The sequence below is a fragment of the Vulpes lagopus genome, chromosome 16, assembly GCF_018345385.1.
Source record: "Vulpes lagopus strain Blue_001 chromosome 16, ASM1834538v1, whole genome shotgun sequence".
Taxonomy (NCBI): domain Eukaryota; kingdom Metazoa; phylum Chordata; class Mammalia; order Carnivora; family Canidae; genus Vulpes; species Vulpes lagopus.
Genome location: NC_054839.1, coordinates 51,592,556 through 51,613,738, shown reverse-complemented (window position 1 = coordinate 51,613,738; position 21,183 = coordinate 51,592,556). Strand labels below are relative to the sequence as shown.

Genomic DNA, 21,183 nt, shown 5'->3' with positions numbered 1-21,183 from the left:
CTTACAGGAACATTCGGTTTCTCATTAAGCCCTTCCTTGTCTCTCCATCCTGAGTCACTGCCTTAGTTCAAGCCTCTGCCACTTTCGGCATGGGTTATGGCAGTAGTTCCCAGGGGATCTTGCCTCACTCTGGTCTTGCTCTCTAATTCAAATTTGCCCTCCCCACTTCCATGCCTAAAATATTACAATGGACCCCTGTTTCCTGCCTGACCAAGACCAAAGCCTTAGCTGGGTGGGTATACCAGAGCAACGATGCGATGTGATGCATCATCGAGCTGTCATTCATCTGCATATGCACAGTGCCAGGTGCAAAGAATGTCTCCCTTGTCGAGCCTTGCATCATTCCTCCCTCTCAACCTTTCCTTAGTCCACTGTCCACAAGGGACCTTCATCCAGGGCCCGGAGCAGAAAACGGTACCCTGTTTTGGGGAGTTGTGACATCTACCACTACCATTCGATCTGTGGCCAATTTCCTGACGCTGGACAGCAGTGTATTTTCTCTTATCACTACACTTTTGCACATGTGATTTCTTTTGCCTGGAACGACTTTCCCTTCTTCATGTTGATAGGTGTATCCAAGAAAGAGCCTAGATGTAGTGAATTCTGTACAATAAGGGATGTTTTGTTCAGGTTATAGTTAACCCAGAGGTGGTTTTCTTTCTCTACCTGGTCCCATCCAGGCTAGGATTTATAAAATCCTTCCAATTGCTACAGTGCAGTTCAAAGAGACAGAGCGATCAGAACAAAGAACAAGAAGTCACCTCTGGGTAACCATTAGAGACAGCCACTATTTGTAGAGACTCCACTTTAGAGGGAACCAAATCTCCTCAGAAATAAGCTTGATGACTTAAAGACAAATTTTGAACAATTGTTGACTGAGAACCTGCAAGTTCTCTTGTCGTTTGAAAGAAAGCCCTGATACAGTGAAGCGTCCTTTGCAGAGCACAGGGGTTTCGGATGTAGAATTTTGTAAAGCAAAGAAGAGGATCTGCAAATAATGTAGCTCCAGGGCAAAGAAAAAAAGAGCATTTGCACAGTATCCAGGGAGGGATGTTTCTCTTAGCAATATTTGGCTAAAAGTTTCACCAATCCTGAGGTGCGGAAGAAATGAGTAGCTTACTGTGTGTTTTCATGCCTAAGTTAACTGTTTAATAATCCAAATACAATCAACTCCAAAGTAAGCATTGATTTAGTCATTCTCAGCTGGGGAAACAAAAATTATAAACCCAAAACCCTTGGTTAAAATGAAAAGCAAGTACCAGTCATCATGCTGTTTGATAAGCCCAAGAAGAAATGAGGTCCATATGTCACATGCTTGGGATTTTGAAAGTGCTTCACCAATGAGATAAGGGTATTTATATTCTGTGACCACAGCCACGAAGTTAGCAAAGAGCATAGTTGAGAGAACAGACAGGAGGGGAAAGGCAGTATTGAAATTTAAGTTTACACAGGCTTTGTCTGCTATTAAGTTTATTGGAAAGGAGCTACAAGCTTCCGGACAGATTCGGTAACTATAAATTTCTCCCCGGGATGGTCATTTAACGTTAACTACAAAATTGCTGCTTAATATTCATAGAATGCAACCTTCTACTGCCGCACGTGCATAATATTCTATTATTCCCTTAATTCGTATTTGTTTTGTAGGAAATCGAATTTGCGTACTTAATTTGTAAAGAGATGCAACAGCCTTTTGTTAATCTATGTAAAAATTGTGCTTGCATTAGCTGGAAAATTCTTTTATCTCTGGGCCTATTTTTTTTGCTTTGTAGGTTGCAAGTACATACATGCCCTTAGCAGTTTCAGAACCAAGCACAACATGAGGGTTGGTTCTTGTAACACACTGACTTTAATTTATTATTTCCTGTGTGCCAGTGCCGTGTTGAGCACGATGCCCATCATCTTCTAATCTCACTGTATGAGTCAGAGTTCAGTCAAGGAAGGAGAGCCATTGTGAGTGTTATGAGATGAGGGGCTCATTTGGAGGTGAGCTGGGGCCGGCTCATGAGCTTCCGAGAGCACTTGGGTGCCTTTCTTCCCAACTCTGTGTTCAGTGACTTAATGTTAGAAGCTTGAAAAGTGGAAGTATTTGTACCCCCGAAGTCAGCAAAAGCTGCAAATCAGGTACTCCCTGGAAAGTAGGTTTAGTACATCACTGTGCAAGAAGCTTGGAATTGAAGATCTAGGAGAGAGAGTTGAAGATTGGAGGTGTCATTTGCCAGTTGTCCTGAAGCACTGGCTCAGGTAGACAGCTCAGAGCTTGTAGTGAGATCTGGGAAATGAAGCACATCCAGTTGCTTCAGGTGGATTGCAAGGGCAGCCTCTTGGAGAGGACCGTGGGAAGCTATAGCCTCTGTGTGGCAGCTGCCTCCATGGGTTCGCAGCCACGCATCTGGGGGTGGGCTTGTGGCTTCTGTTAATGAGCAGAAGCAGCAGTAGGGGTGACAAGCTAGGCATGGAGCAGAGAGAAGTCAGTTCTTGCTGGGACCCACCATCCGTGTCACCACTAACCATGTCAGACTGCAGGAAAAGGTCTCCTGCCCTCCCCCTCCCCTCTGCTTCACTTGCATTCTCCCAAATTTGGGGCAGGCTTCTCTTTTGGCCAACCCTAACCTCGAATCATACCAGAAACAGTTGTCTAGGAAACACGGTTCCCAGCTCCGCTAAGTTGACACAGTCCAATATACTTCCCCAACAGTGCAGTGAAACAGATATTATCATCTCCATTTTTCATCAAAGAAAACCAAGATCCAGTTTTATGTTATACAAATATGTCACTAGGTCTGCTAGTGATTCCAAAGCCTGTCTTCTTAATTACTATAGTACACTGGGAGTATTTTTGTTTTCATTTTGTCTTTTTGATTGTTTTTTAAAGTAATGGCCCAAATAAAAGAATCTCTTTCTAAAAAGTGCTATAGGTAACATTTGATGGATGAAGCCCTTTGACAATTATTGTCTATGTTCTCATGCATAGGATGACCAGATCAGATGAGCATTTACAAAAATGCATCTTGACAAGGTTTATTCCAGTCTGGTATGGTATACCTGGCCCTTGCTTCTCAAGACACAAAGATGCTAGGATGGTAGGATAGGATTTCTGCCATGAAGGAGGACATAGCCTATTTAACAAAAAATTACATAGGAGTAATTTTGGTTCCAGATAATTTCATGTACGTTTCCATATTTACTCAGCCCACCTGCCCTCTAGGCCTTGGATGGTTGCTCAGTGAACAGCCCAATCAACACTGAATAGTGCTGAATGCTATTCAGTCTGAATGCTACCACTACTCTCTGGGCTTCAGCATGGGCTCCATTTTGTCCACTGAAGTAGGGGACTTAAGGCTTCTTGGCTCAGATCTGACCTGACCAAACTCACAAAGCTTGTGACTTCCCCAGCACTTTTGGGTTCAGAGAAAGCTATGCAATGTTGGCTATGGTTTAGGCTTCTCCAGCAGCTTCTTGGAGGGACTGGATGTCATAACTCAGAAGTGAGTGGATAGTTGACACTTGGTGGGGTGCCTTTAGAGCAATGGTAATCAGGAGTTGGAGGATCCTGGCAGATAAATCCTTCCATTTTGTCCACATAGACTATTCCAGGTGTGGTGGTTCCATACAGCTGACTAGAAGGCGTGGAGAGTCATGTGACTGAGCTGACTATGCTTTCCAGGAAGATGTGGCCAGTTCAGTAATCCGCCACTTTGTCTATGCTTTCCTCCTTCCCTCCCCCCTCACTGTTACTTCCCTGGGATCAGACCTTTTACAAAGCCTGGGCCTCTCATCTTTGCCCCTGACTGATCTCTAAGGAGGCTCAATGAAGCTAATTACCTAAAGGTAAACAAATACAACATTTTTTTAAATAATAATGGCATGTTTAAAATACTATTAGAGAGGGTTGCTAAAATATATATATAATTCTTTACTTCTGTTTTGATATTTGTCCTATGTTTCTCTACTCAAAGCTTAAGCCTGTCATATCTAACTCATTAACTAATATCCAAAAATAATTCCTGGGTGTTCACATGCCATGATGTGACAATATATCCTGATCCTCAGGTAACATGTTTGCATTTTAGAGATCTCATGAGGTCAAAGGATGAATAGTATGTGGACTCATATTGCACAGTGGGAAAGGCATGACAGAGGAGAGAGGCCCTCAGATCACTTGGAATGTCCACTTCATTCCAACACGATCATCTTATGGGTAAGACTTGTCAGAGTGGAGACATGACTTTATAGTCTAATAGTTGTTAAAATTTCTTGAATTACCAATATTGGCAAGTAAACAACTACACATTTACTTCAATGGAGCTAATGGATGTCTATTTTATTATCTATCTATCTATCTATCTATCTATCTATCTATCTATCTATTTTTGAGAGAGAGGGAGAGAGAGAATCTTAAGCAGGCTCCATGCCTAATGTGGAGCCCAACATGGGGCTCAGTCTCACAACCCTGAGATCATGACCTGAGCTGAAATCAAGAGTTAGGTGCCAGGCATTCCTGGGTGCCTTCTTTAAAAAAGATATGAAACTATTATTATTTTTATTTTATGTGAATATATTAATATATATTCACATATATTTATATATAATATAATATATTTTAAATAAAATATATTATTATTTTATTTTATATGATGAAAAAGAAGACCCATTTCATCCAGAAGATCTGTAGTCCAATGATATTAATCCCACAACAAAGTCATAGTGAGATTCTATTGAAATTAATAGAAAACGGCAAAATAATAGCTACTTTACATTAATGACATACATTAACATATTAGGAACGTTTAAAAAGCATATTTCTGGACTCAGAGTCTATGAACATGTATATGCTCATGTTTTTCATCGTGATTGTTTGGAAACTGCAGAATGGGTAAATTAGCTTCCTTTATTAAAAGAGAAGAAGTCTCCCAAATTGACTTTGGGGATTAAATCCCAAACTGCAAATAATTGAAAATAAAGGTTAAAAATGAATACGCTGATACAGCAGTCTCCTAGAACAGAGCATATCATCACTATACAATTATAACTGGGTTTTCCAAGTGGAAGATTAAAAGAAAAACTCCGTTATGACATTCTAGACATAAAGATTTTTAGCAGAACCTTATGGTAAAAATTAGGGTAAAGGTAAAATGGTATATTTACCCTAAAGCATCGGACAATCTTCGCAGTAATTAGAAAAAGGGATATTTTTTCCCTATCAAGATTTCATCTTTTCTTGCTTAGAGACAGAATCATCTCGATGGAAAATTAGCAGTCACAGAGCAATGTTCAATTTCACTAAATTATGGCACAATTCTGGTGCTGTATGTTATGAGGAGCCTTTAATGCCATTGCTGCAGGACAATCAGAGATTTTTCCAGTTCTTGGTACTTGAATTGCAAAGGAGAATATTAATAAGATAAAATCCTAGGATGGAAAAATCTTTCAACTCTGAAATTCTATGCCTGGAAGAATCATAAGATAGCATTTTCTCATAAAGTACCTTTGCTTTAGAAGATCCACAATCCTGATTATTATTCAAACCTAATTTCAGTTCAGAAAACTTAAGTAAAAGACAATCTTCAAGTTCTGAGGATTATAAAAGATGACAGGACGTATGTACTTTTGATCAAAAATGCACCAGGGGCAACAGCTGCCCACCAAAAGACAGCTCAGAGAGGCTGTCAGTCAGAATAACAGGGAGGCAAGTCAGAGCAAATCACCGTGTCAGATTCCAGGGCAATAAAACCATTACTCCTTAAATGCTGGGCAGTTAGGAAATGTTGCTGTACCGTGAAAATGACATTATGACATTCTCGGTTTGTTATTTCTCTTTAGTTTTCATTTAACATTTATGTACTTGAAAAGGCAACCAAATTACACATTGTCCTTGTTAGGGTTTGAAACATAGCATAACGTTAATCTCATTTTTCAACAAATATTTATCGAGTGCCTGCTATTTGCCAGGCACTATGCTAGGTCCTGGGGCTATGAAAATGATTGGATCTTGATTCCTGTTGTATAGTAGCTTATGGACCAGTGGGATATGAGAGTTGGAGGTACACTTGGAGATCATCTAATTTTATAAAGACTCTTGGGCCCCAAGAGAGTTAGGGACCTAGTAAAGGCCACTTGGCTTGTTGGAAACAGGGGTGAGGGGATTCATGGCCTCTGATTTCCACAGTAGCTATTTAGAATTCCTTATTCATTTATTTACTCATTAACAGCTATTTATTGAGTGCCTACTCTGGGCCATTTAGGTCCTTCCCCTCTTGGAGGTTACAACTTTATCAGAGAAGGCGAATATCAAAATGGTGAAGAGGGTACACATTCCTTAAGCTATAACTTAGATGTATAAATAATGTTGCTTAATATTTTAGTAAGTAAATTTACACAGTATTTCAATCATCCCCTGCTACTGATGGCAGAATGTTTAACATGATCAATCTTGGGTAAATCCTGTCCATACTATTTTTTTCCCCACTCTGTCCTTCTCCCTGTGCTTGTTACTAAGTTGCCCTTGGAACTTCTGGATTATTGTGGGGCCCTCTCTGGTCCCAGGTCATCATTTACAAATGTTAGCAAGAGATGTTTGATTATCCCCATCCTTGACCCTTGTCATCAATCTTATTGGCATCCAGGAAAAAAAAAAAAACAAACCCTAGCAACGCCTCTGGTCTACACTGCCTGGATTCCAGCAGTGAAGTCTCTTATTTGGAGTTCCAAGCCTTCCCAGGTCTACCACTCAGACTCTCTGTCTTCTCTCTAGCAAATGGTTTTTAAAAATTGTTTTTGATATCTTCTTAGACTGGAAAATGCAGTCATCTTGGCTTCTTCTGAATTTATTGCTTAAGTCATAAATATGCCTCTAAGTTCTTTAGGGCTTTGTCTTTTGATAGTCAAATGCTCAGATTTTTAGATTCCAAAATTAATTCCTTTAAGCCATCGTCCTAGAGATGATTCTTGGGAAAACTACTTTGAAACTCAAAAACTAATTGACTCTTTTTTCTTTTAGCATCCTAATTTGAGGGCAGTGGTAAGAATAGGGTAGTACGCTACCTCACACCCATGAGAATGGTGAACATTAACAAGACAGGAAACAACACATGTTGGAGAGGATGCGGAGAAAAGGGAACCCTCTTACACTGTTGGTGGGAATGTGAACTGGTGCAGCCACTCTGGAAAACTGTGTGGAGGTTCCTCAAAGAGTTAAAAATAGATCTGCCCTACGACCCAGCAATTGCACTGCTGGGGATTTACCCCAAAGATACAGATGCAGTGAAACACCAGGACACCTGCACCCCGATGTTTCTAGCAGCAATGTCCACAATAGCCAAACTGTGGAAGGAGCCTCAGTGTCCATCGAAAGATGATGGATAAAGAAGATGTGGTCTATGTATACAATTGGAATATTCCTCAACCATTAGAAATGACAAATACCCACCATTTGCTTCGAAGTGGAGGGACCTGGAGGGTATTATGCTGAGTGAAATAAGTCAATCGGAAAAGGACAAACATTATATGGTCTCATTCATTTGGGAAATATAAAAATTAGTGAAAGGGAATAAAGGGAAAGGAGAGAAAATGAGTGAAAATATCAGTGAGGGAGACAAAACATGAGAGAACCTAACTCTGGGAAACGAACAAGGGGTAGTGGAAAGGGAGGTGGGCGGGGGGTTGGGGTGACTGGGTGACGGGCACTGAGGGGGGCACTCGGCGGGATGAGCACTGGGTGTTATATGTTGGCAAATTGAACTCCAATAATAAAAAAAGGAATAGGGTAGTATGCTGATAACTTACTGCTCAAAACAAAAATACGTTTTATTATGTCTCATGGTTTCTGTGGGCCAGGCATTCAGACAGGGCACAGTGAGGACAAGTTATCTCTCTTTCCATATCTGGGGCCTCAGCTGGAAATCATCAACTCTGGGGGCTGAGATCATAAAGTTTGTAAATGCAGTATCTGAAGGTTGCTTTTGGCTGGGGGCCTAGGTGGTGCAGTCAGCTGGAAGACTCTCACATGGCCATACATGTGCCATGAACTTTATCATAACATAGTAGCTGGGTTCCAATGGCAAGTAGAGAAGGGGAGGGAGGGAGGGAGGGAGAGAGAGAGAAGAGGCCATATTGCCTTTTATGATAAGTCTGTCAATCACAGTGTCCTTTCATTGGTTGAGGAATTTACAAAGGTCCATCTGCATTCTAGGAGAGGTGACAATGACCCCACCTCTGAATGGGGAGGCATGTCCAGGCCACTTTGTGAGCATGTGGATTGGGACATACATTGGTATGGCCATCTCGGGAAAATACAATCTGCTATAAGGGGGTTAGCAGGAAGTATGGGGATGAAAACCACTGGGTAATACATCACAATATTATTTTGTCCCATTTGGTCTGCAGCAGATGGTCATCATCCAACTGTGCAGGTGTGGCCAAAAAAAAGTAAAGCATGTATTGATGGAGAATCAAACTGTGAGTGATCGATTTTTTTTTTTTAGAAGAATTTCTCTTCGTAGAGTATTTGTGTGCAGCTATTTGTGTTCCACTAAGGAGCAATGTTACCAGCTATTTGTGTCCCACCGAGAAGTGAGCTTTGCCCTACACATTTGCAAAGTAGGTGTGGTTTTTTTTTTTTTAAAGTAGGTGTGGTTATCACTCCAGCCCCTCGTTCTGTTTGTTGCCCTTTCTCTACTTTCCCCAGGGACTGAGTTTGTTTATGTTGAATTTTCCCACTCGCATCAGCAATTCCTGCCCATTCCCCCTTCTTTCCTTTTCCATATCATAATCTAATGGTTCAGCCTTTTGCTGGGGAATTAATTGGGTTATCATGTCCTTAACTAATAATAGCTTTTTTTCCCCATGAATTTTAACAGCTGCCTAATTGAAGTATCCAAATGGAATAACTAATAAAGAGAAACTTAGGCTTTTAAAGCCTGACTGCAGGGCTCAAGGATAAGACCAGGGTGGGGTGCGCAGAAGCAGCTCAATAGCTCCTAATCATGCCATGAGGATGCCCATCTGTGTGGCCTGCACCCAGGGCTGACCTGCTTTCAGGAAGCTTAATTAGCAGGATGAGAAGAATTGCCTCTTTTCCATGCTTGGGTGAAGACGTTGATGTAGCAGAATAGTAGAGCCTAGCTACTCTCCTCTTTATTAGTATATATATTTTAAATGAAATAATTTTATTATTTTATTCTGGTTATAAAATGAATTCATGCCTACTTTCAAAAATCTACACATTTCTGGAATGTACAGAGAGAAAAGAAAAATTGTGTGAAAACTTTCCACCCAGATTTAACTCTTGTAATATTTTGGCAAATGTTCTTACATATATTTCTATATGCATGAGTACCTAGAGCTATATTTATGTATGACTTTGTTTACATATCATGCTCTCTACATCCTGTTCTGTATCCTGTTTTGTTGCATTTTCATTCAATAATAGTTATTTTCCCATGTCAATTAATATAGATCCACATCATCATTTTTATTGACTGCACAATATCCCTCTGTGAGACATACCATAACTTATTTAACTAATTCTATCGAACAACATTTATGCCTATTGCAATTTTTTTGATATTATAATCAATGCTCTGAAAAACTTTCTTGCACATCCATTTTTACATATTCAAAAATCTCCTTGGTATAAATTCCTATACAGGGAAATTGCTAGGAATTTCTTTTTAAAGAGACAATAGGAAGCCCTGAGGGAAAGAAATCTGAGTGAGTAGCCTAGTTCCAGAGAACCCATGGAACAAATATACATAAAAGTCAATAGTGTGTCAGGAGCTTGATCTAGACAGCTCAGAATGCAAAGATTAAAAAAAAATCTTCAAGAAAATCTACCTTAGTGTGGAAAATAGACCCTTATACAAATAGTTACTACAATAAGATCAAATTTCCAGGAGAAGTATGAAAAAAGCACAATGAGAAGGATAAAAAAAAAAAGGAGCTATCAAATCTGAGCAAGAGAAGTGGAAGTGGAAGAATTAGCAGAGAAAGCAACCAGTGAGCTGAATCCGTGGTTGGGCCCCTCTAGAGAGGTGACATTTGAGTTCAGGTCTGCATGAAGTGGTGAAAGGAGGTTGGTTGAGATTAGGGACAAGTATCCTAAACTGGGAGGCTGTCCAGTGCAAAGGTCTTGAGGGGACAATGGAAGTGGCTAGTCAGTGAGAAGGCTGGAAAGCGTACAGAGCACAACAGCAGAAGCTTAAGTAGTTTCCTGAATTGTACCAGTCTGTTCACAAAGCAGCTCCTGGACACATACAACAACTTGGTTCATGCTAGAATGTTTTAAGTGTTAAGTACTGTTTAAAATACTGTTGGGTTGGCTATAGTTTAGATTCTCTTTTTGCAAGGTTGGGGTTGGTTACAGCATTTTTTTAAAAAAGGAATTGTATCTACATTTCATTAGGGCAAACAATGTGAAAAAAGTCTTATAAAGGTGTCTTTATCACATATCCTTTTTAAAAAAAATATTTTATTTATTTATTTATTTATTTATTTATTTATTTATTTATTTGAGACAGAGAGAGAGAGAGAGAGAAAGAGAGAGGCAGAGACACAGGCAGAGGGAGAAGCAGGCTCCATGTCGGGAGCCCGATGTGGGACTCGATCCCGGGTCTCCAGGATCACGCCCTGAGCTGAAGGCAGCGCTAAACCACTGAGCCACCCGGGCTGCCCCTATCACATATCTTAATGGCCAATGCTGGATAGAATCCCACCCTAAAACAAATATGAGTATGACAGAGAATTGGATAATCACTAACAGATGAAAAAAACTAAGATTATTGATACAGCCCTATAAAATCTGCTTTAAAAACTATGGTATTAAAAGGGAGCCGCAAACAATTTCGGCCACCTATTATGAGGTGAGTACATGTACCGGTCTTAATTCGTTTTCTCAGCAATCCCGTTACTAACACCATTTTGCAGCTGTAGAAACTAAGGCTTGGAAGCACTAAATAGCCTTGTCCAAGGTCAGGCTAGCAAATGCCAGAGTTAGGATTTCAAGTCACGTCTGCTGCCTCCTGTTTGGAACTCCTGTCACTGTACCATGTCAGTCTTTAGTGCTATGCCTCAACATACATAAAGCCATGCTGTCATGGGCTGAATAGAGAGGCAGTCCTTTTAAGAAAGCAAACAACTTCCTCGAGAAAGGAGCCTCAAAGCTTTATCTCTTGACTGTCAGACCTACCTATCTGTCTGAACGTTTTGGAAGAGCCTGTGCCCGGCTCAGCCATTCCTCCCTTCCCAAAAGAATTCTCCAGAGGGTCTGGCAGCAGAAGGAGGCTGGGGGAAGTGGCTGGGTCAGCTGGGTATGATTGAACACTGTGCCAGTATCGAAGACCTGATAAAAATCTGGGGCCTCTGGGCACTCGATTTTTAAAGTAATCCTGTCAGTTCCCTAATAATAGTAATAAATTAACCAAACAGCAGATTCAGTGGTATTTTATGTCCTAAGGGTATTGCTTTCACACTTCAACTTGATAGCATGATTTATCAAGAGATAAATTACAGCTGGGAATGAATGGATTTACTGATGTCAGAGAGACGACAAGTATATTTCGAAGATGTTACCAGTGATGGGCATATACCTGACAAGCATACTTGAAAATCCCCAAACAAAAAGCTTCTCTTCAAAGGCTGAATAACTTTAATCTTCACTTTAGATGTAGGTTATTGCAAGGACAGAAGGAATTTGATGGTATAATTACCCCCCTTCCCAAATCATTATGACCTGAAAGTATTAATTACTTTGCTCTTTGGAGATGGGGTTACGTAGCCACCTCAAACCTCTTCTGAAGCGCATCTGGAAGATAAGTAAATAAATGAAGGTGGGGTCATGCTACTGTAAATGAATGTCTAACTGCCGGCTCACCCATCCTCCACTGCCAATCCTTCATGACTGCATGTCATTCTCCTATGAGTACACATGACGGAGACAGAATTTTACTGTTGGATTTGTTTGCTGAGCAAGACGTCCTCATCCTTGGATGTCAGGGAAGGTGGAATTACTTCCAAGAGGTTGCTCAGAAGAGGAACAAAAACAGAAGTGAGAAAGAGAGCCCGAGTAAAGGATAGGGATGGCTTGGGCACAGGTTGAAAACCATCAAGGTCAAGCACAGCTTGCAGAGCTGTGCAAGGTGCTGGTCAGAGAGAAGCTTTGTCTGGACCCTGACAGCAAGATCGCCACCACCGGTGTGTGGGTCTCCCTCATCTGCCCACTGGTGAAGATGTGGCTATCAGTGCCCTGCCACCTGTGCCCATCTGCAGTGCCTCGACGCTGTCTTCTACCTCCAGATGAGTGAGAAGAAGCCCACCTGGATGTGTCCTATGTGCGGCAAGCCGGCTCCCTATGACCAGCTCATCATTGACGGGCTCCTCTCCAAGATCCTAAGTGACTGTGAGGATGCCAATGAGATCAAGCACCTGGTGGATGGCTCGTGGTGGAGGATGAGGAAGAGGATGAAGAGGAGGGCCCCTGGCCCAAGCAACAGTGTCTCTTCTAGAAGGTCCTGGTGTTGGCTTACTGACTGCTTGTGGCCACCACCACTACAGACTGGATATTCGACTTTCCTGGTGCTCACCCACACAGAGGAGGCACAGGTGGGTCTTGGGGTACAGAGGGAGGAGTGCTTTTTTTTTCTTTTTATTGTTGTTCATTTTGTTTTTCCACCCCTTTCCCTGGCTCCTGGCACCTGTACCTCTGGAATCTCCTACCAGAGGATTAAAAAAAAAAGTAAAGTGACCAAAAAATGTACCAAAAAAAAAAAAAAAACAAAAAAGGAAATGAAACAAAACAGGTTTAGATGAGAGCTCCCTAGAGGTGTGTGAAGATGGCCCTCTCCATACAGAGGCAGACTCACAAGTGTGAGCTGAGAAAGTACTCTGTCTTGTAAATCCACAGATACTTACAGGGCTGTCTCTAGAATGTGATTTTAAGAAAAGGCGTATTAGAAGAATTCTTGGTGAGGCATGGTCTAATGAATGTGTTCTTAAAGTCTTTTTTTTTTTTGAGTCTTTTATAAGAAGAATAAAAGTGGGCTTATTTTTGTGGGGAGGAGTGCTAAGGAGTAGGGTAGGATGTGTTAAGGACTAGCAGTACCTTGAAGGAAAAATAACTCCAAGCTTGGGGTATTTACCTTATAAAAGAAACAAATTAAGGCTATGTTGAGCCTTGGACATTTAAAACATATTTTTAAAACAAATTTCAAAGTCTGGGGATTGTACAATTAACAAACATACATTGTATTCTGCTCAACAAATCAAAACAAAAAATTATTATAAAAAGTAGATGTAGAAATAAGATTTAACTTCAGAAGCAAGCAAGCACATAAGCTCATTAATGAATAGTCCCACTCAAAAACAAATGGGATTTAAAACGCCCCCAGCTTTTGGATGGTTTAAAGCTAGCCATAACTACACAACTATGTACACAGATTAAAGAAAATGGTGCAATGCAGTTTCTCGTTAAATCCCTTTAAAGTTTTCCAATAGCCCGAAGCATCTGTCAAAATCCCAGGGAGGCGCTACAAAGGACTATTTTAAACCTCCAAATTCAGGGCACCTGAAGAAGTAAAGGTGCATGCCATATTCCCTCTTGAGGATAAACAGCTTTTCCATATATAAATTGTGAAAGCGGCGATAAACATGTAACACCTTCACATCACACAGTCTATGTGGATCTCGCTAGACTTGAGTAAAAATTTTTTTTATTGTAAAAATATTTAAGCTGCTTCATATATCTTTTATTTTTTCTGGCAAAATTCTGAGTAGATTTTTACAGGGAAAAAAAAAATCAAGTGTGAGACAGAACTCCTGGACTCTGGGGAGACATCTGGTTTTTCAGGCTGAGTCTCTAAGATGGGACCCCACCATCCTGGACATCTAATTTCCAGATAAATTCTCCAATAAAGCCCTAGGAGCCAGAGAAGTCTTTTTTTTTTTTTTTTTTTTTTTAAGATTTTACTTATTTATTTCAGACAGAGAGATAGAGCTCAAGTGTGAGCAGGCAAATGGGCAGAGGGAGAAGCAGACTCTCTGCTGAGAGGGGAGCCTGATGCGGGGCTCCATCCCAGGGCCCTGGGATCATGACCTGAGCCAAAAGCAGATGCTTAACCAATTGAGCAACCCAAGTGCCCCTAGAAGTCATCTTTAACATGCATTCTTCATGCTGTCTTTGAGAGTATGTCTACAGGGAAACATGTGAGGCAGAGCAGAACTGGGCAGAGGCTTAAATCCTTCTTAAATCTTAAATCTGACCTGAGAGTCAGAGTCATGGGTGTGGAGGTTGAGTAGGTCCAAAGCAACTGTTGGCCTAGATGCTCTTATGGACACCCACACTTCCAATGGACAACCTGTGCAGTGCTAATAATGGGAAGCGGGTCAACTCAAACTAAGTGTATTCAAATTAAGGTAGACAAAGAATCCAGATTTGGCCATCTATACTATCCATTTCTCCACATTCTGTCAGAAGTAGGAAGGTGGGGCAAGGGGGTGAACCTCTCTATCTCTTCTGTTATCACCCTTCCTTTGAGTCCCAATTTAGCCTGAGGGGTAGGAAAAGGGAAACTACTGGTAATATTTATTTTGTCCTACCCAGAAACATACTGTCTCAGCTTTTCATCTTTTTTTTTTTTTTTTTGGACCAAATGACACATTTGTTTTTGTTTTGTTTTAGACAGTGGCTTCAGTTTTTTTTTTCTGTCTTCAGTTTGTTAAAGCAGAAGTTGCCATGAGTCACAAACTTGGCCTGCTTTATATTAACATTTAAATACATTACATTAAAAAAATTATACTGTGGGAATAAATGGGAAAAAATGACACCATTTTTAAGGGAAGTATACAGACAAAAAAAACATGCACTTGGATGAATTTCTGTGAACTACAAACTGAATATCCCCATTCATGGAACAAACCACTCAGGTGAAGTAATAAAAGGAAATAAAAAGTTACCAGACCCCAGAAACTCTCTTCTTCTCCCCTCCATTCCCTATCCTGACCAGGCTAATCATTGTTTTTCTATTATCACTATTTGGATAGATTAATTTATTTTTAGAAAAAAAATTACTTTAAATAAATGGACTCATACAGTATCTACTCTTTTTTTGTCTGTCTTCTTTCATTCAACACTGACGTGGTGAGAGTCAGTATTGTTGGTAGTAGTAGTTCTTTCATTTTTATTGCTCTAGCATTTCACTGGTGAACATGCCACAGTTCACTTATCCTTCCTACTGTGGAAGAACATTTGGGTTGTTCATAGTTTTTGCCTATTATGAATAATGTTGTGTGTATTCTTGTATCTATCTTTTGGTGAACATGTGTACCGTCTCTGTTGGTTATATACTTAGGAGTGGAATTGATGGGCCAAAGAGTAAGCATATGTTCAATATTAGTAAATACTAAACAGTTGTCCAACATTTCCACTTAATCATGGCAATTAACTCTCTGGTCTGAGAGTTTGGGTTGCTCTACATTCTCATAACTTGATGTTTTAGCCATTCTGGTAGCTGCGGGAACAGCACCATTTCTGAGGGTATACATTGTAAAATGTAATAGGGTAAAAATAAAATAACATATATTTTTATGTTTTGAAGATTAAATAATGTCCTGAGAGAGACAAATAAGTGGATGACCTACCTCACTGGGGAATACTGGTAACAGATCACTTATGTATGAACAATGTTTTCAGGATAGCTGCTTTTAATTATTCATTAAAAGATGTGCAGAATTGCTTTAAAATGTAGGATTGCAGAATTAAAAAAAAAACACTTTTTACTGTATTTTGTGTTTCATGGGCATTTTGAAGAATTGTGATCAATACCTGATTGCAGGCAGTTTGACTATGGGTTAATCTACATCAGCATAAAAAAAGTGCAGCAAAAGGGAGTCTGTTCATATGCTAAAGACTCTGAAGCATTTTCCCTGAAGTAATCTAGATTCCGCTGTCATTTATTAATTCACCTTCCATTATTTCCACAAGTTCAAAGTTTCTGAAGGAAGTCCTCATGGTTGTGGTTTTTTTTTTTTTTTTTTTGCATTAGAGCTGTTAAAATTTGTTGTTCATGACTCTAAAATATCTGGTTCTGTGCTAACCATGGAGCAACATCTGATCCTAACCATTCATTAGGAATGTATTTGGTGGCCATAACAAATTAATTGGCCAGAGGTAAATCAAACAAAGTCTTGCTTGCTTGCTTGCTTTTTTAGACAGAGAGTATGTGTATATATGTAGGGAGGGAGGAGGTTCAGAGGGAGAAGGAGAGAGACTCCTAAGCAGTCACCATGTCCAATGCAGGGTTTGATCTCATGACCCCTGAGATCATGACCTTCGCCAAAATCCAGAGTTGAATGCTTAACCAACTGAGCCACCCAGGAACCCCACAAAGTGTTTATGTGTTCTCATATAATGTTCTCATATAGTGTTCATATAATGTTCTCATATAGTGTTCTCATATAATGAGAGAGATATATTTGCTGGCTTTAAGACTTATTTACCAGCTGGTTGTGGTTATTTATTGTTCCAGCTGCTCAGCAATATCTTTAAGCATCCAGCTTTCAGTAATTCTGTTGCATCATCCTTAATGCACCAACTTTCACACTTATGCTTGTTGCCTTGTGGTTTGTAAGATGGCTGCTATTCTTCAGACATTACACCCATATTTAAGGAGAAAAAAGAAAGGATGATTCCAGCTTTGTGTTTCTCATTTTTTGGGAAAGGTAAAGAGCCTCTAGAAGACTTCTGCTTCTACCTCTGTATTTCTTATCTATTGCTATGGAACAAATATCCTCCAAGACAGTGGCAAACAAAAACAACAATAATGAGACTACTGCACTCCTGCAATTAGATGAAAACAAGAACCAAATAATTATTATTTTACAATTTCTATGGTTCAGAAATGCCATAGAGACTTAGCGAGATGGGTCTGGCTCAGGATCTCTCATGAAGTCCCAGTTAGGATGTCGGTAGGGGCTACAATCATGTGAAGGCATGACGGGGCTTGAGGATCCACTTCTGAGATGGTTCACTGCCAAGATAGCAGTTGGTAGGAAGACTCACTTACCCACCACTTGGGTATCTCCATGGTCTCCATGTTGTATCCTTTCAACATGGCATCTGGGTTCCTTCAGAGCAATCCAAGAGACAGTAAGGCAGAGATCACATTTTATAAACTAGCCTTGCAAGAGTCACACTGTCCCTTCCACCTTTTGAAGAGAAAAGTACCAAAGAATTTGTGGACAATATTTTTAAGCCTCACTGCCTTGTTGGTCAAAACTGATTCACTTGTTTAGTGTAATTACAGTGCAGTCTGGGAAATGAATTTATCATCAGAGGCTATGCCCATTCTTCCCTTGAAAGAACAGGAGCTCCATTGTCAGGAAGAAAGGGGAAAGAAATACTGGGAATACAAAAAGCTCATGAATTTGTATGTAATGGAATTTTTGAGAACTTGACCAATTAATTCTAGAGTTTACCTGAAGGAAAGAGCAGCTTAGAATAGATACAAACAGTTTGAAAAGTAAGGTTTTTTAAGAGTGAGAAGGGAATGACCAGACCTATGAGACTTCAGAATAATAAACCAATAATAGACAAATGAATAGAAAACAATGTTTGGTACATAAATAGATGCAAATTTATAGAAAATTAATATTAAAAAGGATCAATTATTTCATAGAAGGCATTGGAAAATATGTGGTTGAGAAAGATTCGATTACATTCTTGCTATACCACAGAGTAAATTCTAGATGAATTAGAGAGTGAAACGTAAAAAATGAAACCACTTTAAGACACTAGAAGAAACTTTAGGTAAATATTTAACTTATCCTAGATGGGGAAGGATTATCTAAGTTTATAAGCAATGGAGTAAATAGCAAAGGAAAAGATTGATTTTAATATTTAACATTACAAACTCTGTCAAAAACATGATAAAAATTTAAACACAAACAAGGAAATTATGTATTATTGATATTTTGATGGGATATATTTGTTAACAAGAAAAATAGCTTTGCTTGAGGTCTATGGCCCTTTCCATGGAGCAAATACTTCAGATTAAAAATAAAACAATGGGAACATATTAATGTATAATGAGTTAATATAACTGATAGTAAAACCTCTATCTTCTCAATAAAATGGAGAAAAAAAACATAAACCTACGATTTCTAGAACAGATAGAGCAAATGGATAATAAACAGGAATAAATGGCCAGTGTTATTAGTAATCATAATGATGAAATTAAAACAAAAATAAAACCTAATGTTTTATCTATCAGATCAAAACCTAAGGCTGGCCAAAATGTGATAAAAAGGGATTGTCAAACATTGCTAGTCTATGCAAAGCAATTTGATAATCTCCTTAAAGCCTTCAGCATGTTTGTACTTTTTTTATCCAATCACTTTGCTTATAAGAATTCAGTCTAGAGGTGCCTGGGTGGCTCAGTTGGTTAGGTGGCTGCCTTTGGCTCAGGTCATGATCCTGGGGTCCTGGGATCAAACCTCACGTCAGGCCCTCTGTTCAGTAGGGAGCCTGCTTCACCTCTCTCTCTACCCCTGCTTATGTGCTTTCTCTCTCGCTCACTCTCTCTCAAATAAATTAAATAAAATCTTAGAAAAAAGGAATCCAGCCTAAGGAAATAAAAGAAATAAACTTAAAAACATACATATGACATAGTATGTTTCAAAATCATTTATAGTAGAAACAAAAAGGAAATTCCCTAAATGTCCTACCATGGACTGCTAGCTAAACAAGTCATGGAATGTCCATATGATGGAATATTTGGTGGTTGTTAAAATGTCTTAATGAATTTCAATAACCTAGAAAAAATGTTAATGATATGATTTTAATTATAAAAGCAACACACATGACTTAAAGTATATGTGATAGTGGATGAATTATGGAATATGTATTATATAAGAATAGAAAATTTGCAAGAAAGTAGAACAAAATACTTTCAGTATTTCATGAAAACTAATTTGGGGAGGTTGTAAGGTTATGAAAAGTTTGTGTCTTGTTTAGATTTGTGAACTTCTGAAGTTTTCTACAGTGCATTGTTTTGTGATCAGAAAAAAGTACTCAGTAAAATCTAAATGGACTATTTTAATCTTATTATCTAACCTATCTTACTATTCTTTTTTTTTAATTTTTTTTTCTAGCTTACTATTCTTAGGGAGTTGTAGTGTATGTGTATGTGATAAAGATAGAGAAAAAGAGATGGTGAGAGAGAGTTTGTGTACTATAATTCCAGGGAACTTCTGTATAAGAAAATTCTAAAGTTCATTTTGTCAGGAAGTGGTAGATTAAACTCTACAATAGTGTGTTAACTCTTTCAGGTCACTAAGGGACCAATTAGTGCATTATGCTAAGGGGTACTAAATTGTATCCTACTAGCCTGGAGGAGACCAGGCATGTCCCGCAGCTCTAACTCATATCACCACTGGGAAGTGATTCAAATCCGGGAAGAAGCTGGTTCATTGAATATTAATTGAATGGGTGAATAAATGAAGGAAAAGCAAAGAAGAAGCTAACAAGCTAACATTTATTGATTATTTTCTATGTGCCAGGGGCTTCCCACTCATTATTTCATTTAATTCTCATGGCAGCCATATAAGGCCTATGTTATTATTGTCATTACCATTTTGTAGGGAAGGAAACTGAATTTATATCACGGATGTATGCTTTCTTGCTCATCTTATAGAAAGATGCTGGCACTGGCCTGAGGGAAGTCACTTATTGGCTGTGGTCAGGAGTATGAAATCCCTCTTGGATCCCCAGAGTCTTCTTTCAGGTTGACTGATTCATGACACTCTACCATTTAAGATATCATTCCTTTTTAGATTGTGGCTTTTCTGAGTATTACATAGTCAGTAGTATCTGAGGGGAGAGCGAGCAGGGGAGAGGTCTGGGAAAGGGAAAACTCATTGGGCTATCGGCCATTGGTACTGAAATAAGGCTATATTTCATATTACTTTCTGAAGACTATTTTTAATTACAAAAAAAAAGAGTAACATGGAGCAGAGGAGAGCAAAAGATTGCAGGGTACCTAAGGAAGACAAAAAGGAGGGCCCCACGACACAGGAGATGGGATCTGGAGTTTTTTCCTACTAACCATTAGTGTCACAAGTGTGCTTAGAAGTCATTTCTCCTTTAGTCTCTTAAAGGTGAGAGGCAGGCATTTGCAAGATAGTTGTCTGGGTTGCCAGTGCGGGCACAGGCTGTTTTGGTGCCTTGCAGCAAAGGAAATTGGTTCATAAAGAGAATGTATTCCTCACTCATTTCATTAACAGGAAGCTGTAGCTCAATACATTGGCTAGCCCAGGCTTGTAAGTGGTCCTTGAAACTGACAAAAGAAAACACAATATTAGAGTTAAACCCATTGTTTTCTGGGGATTCTGGGCTAGGGGAAGAGTTAGTTGCTCTGAATATTTCATGTTTCTATTTAGAAGAATTTTTCCATCTGAGAAAGAGCACTTTCCTCCTCAGGTGGAGACACATAGTTTTACATTTTAGACATTTAAAGTTTTGAGAACAAAGTTCCTCATGCCTATAATTTCATCTTTAAAAAAGAGATTTCAAGAAATAAGATGAAACTTCTAAAAGAAACCTTTTTATTCTTTGTTTGCTTCTTAGTTTGGGCGCATTTATATTTAGGCTCCCAAAGAATGAAGGGGGGGGGGGGCAAAGTGTTTCTTTCCAGAAAGAAAATCCAAACTAGTGACATCTTTAAATAGATTTACACTCAAATTATACACTGTAAGTCTACAAGCAACATTATAAAAAATCACCCACATGGCCTTTTGTACTGTGATCCATTGTATGATACCAAAACTCCTGGAGGAGGGAGAAAATAATGATTAGGCTTAAGCAAAGTGAAAAGATATTTTCTCAGCTGGAAGCTGTTAATACTTTAGCTGATAGAGACTTGGAGAATAACTCCTCTGTTGTGTGTTTAAAAAATAAATATACAAGTACTGGAATAATTCACAGGATGAGAAATCACAGGAGGGAGATAACAGCTGAGCATATCTGAAACTGATCGTTTTTCTGCTTATGGGGATGTTGCTCTTTTGCCCTAAGTCTTAGACGTCAGTTCTTCTGGATGTTGTCTCCAGTCCTCTGGGCCTTGCTGTCTTTGAGTAAATACTATATTGCCAACTCAGCCAAAGGCTCTACATTTTCATAGAAGACAGACAATTATGGGA

At 39.3% G+C, this 21,183-nt stretch overlaps 1 long non-coding RNA gene across 1 annotated transcript in view; it reads left to right on the top strand.

Annotated features, from left to right (window-relative positions):
* The first annotated feature begins 1,406 nt into the window (after positions 1-1,406).
* Positions 1,407-21,183, top strand: part of LOC121477087 — a 30,991-nt gene continuing 11,214 nt past the window's right edge. The window contains exon 1 of the long non-coding RNA XR_005984092.1: positions 1,407-1,507. This is a non-coding gene — a long non-coding RNA (uncharacterized LOC121477087). The remainder of the gene's footprint in view (positions 1,508-21,183) is intronic.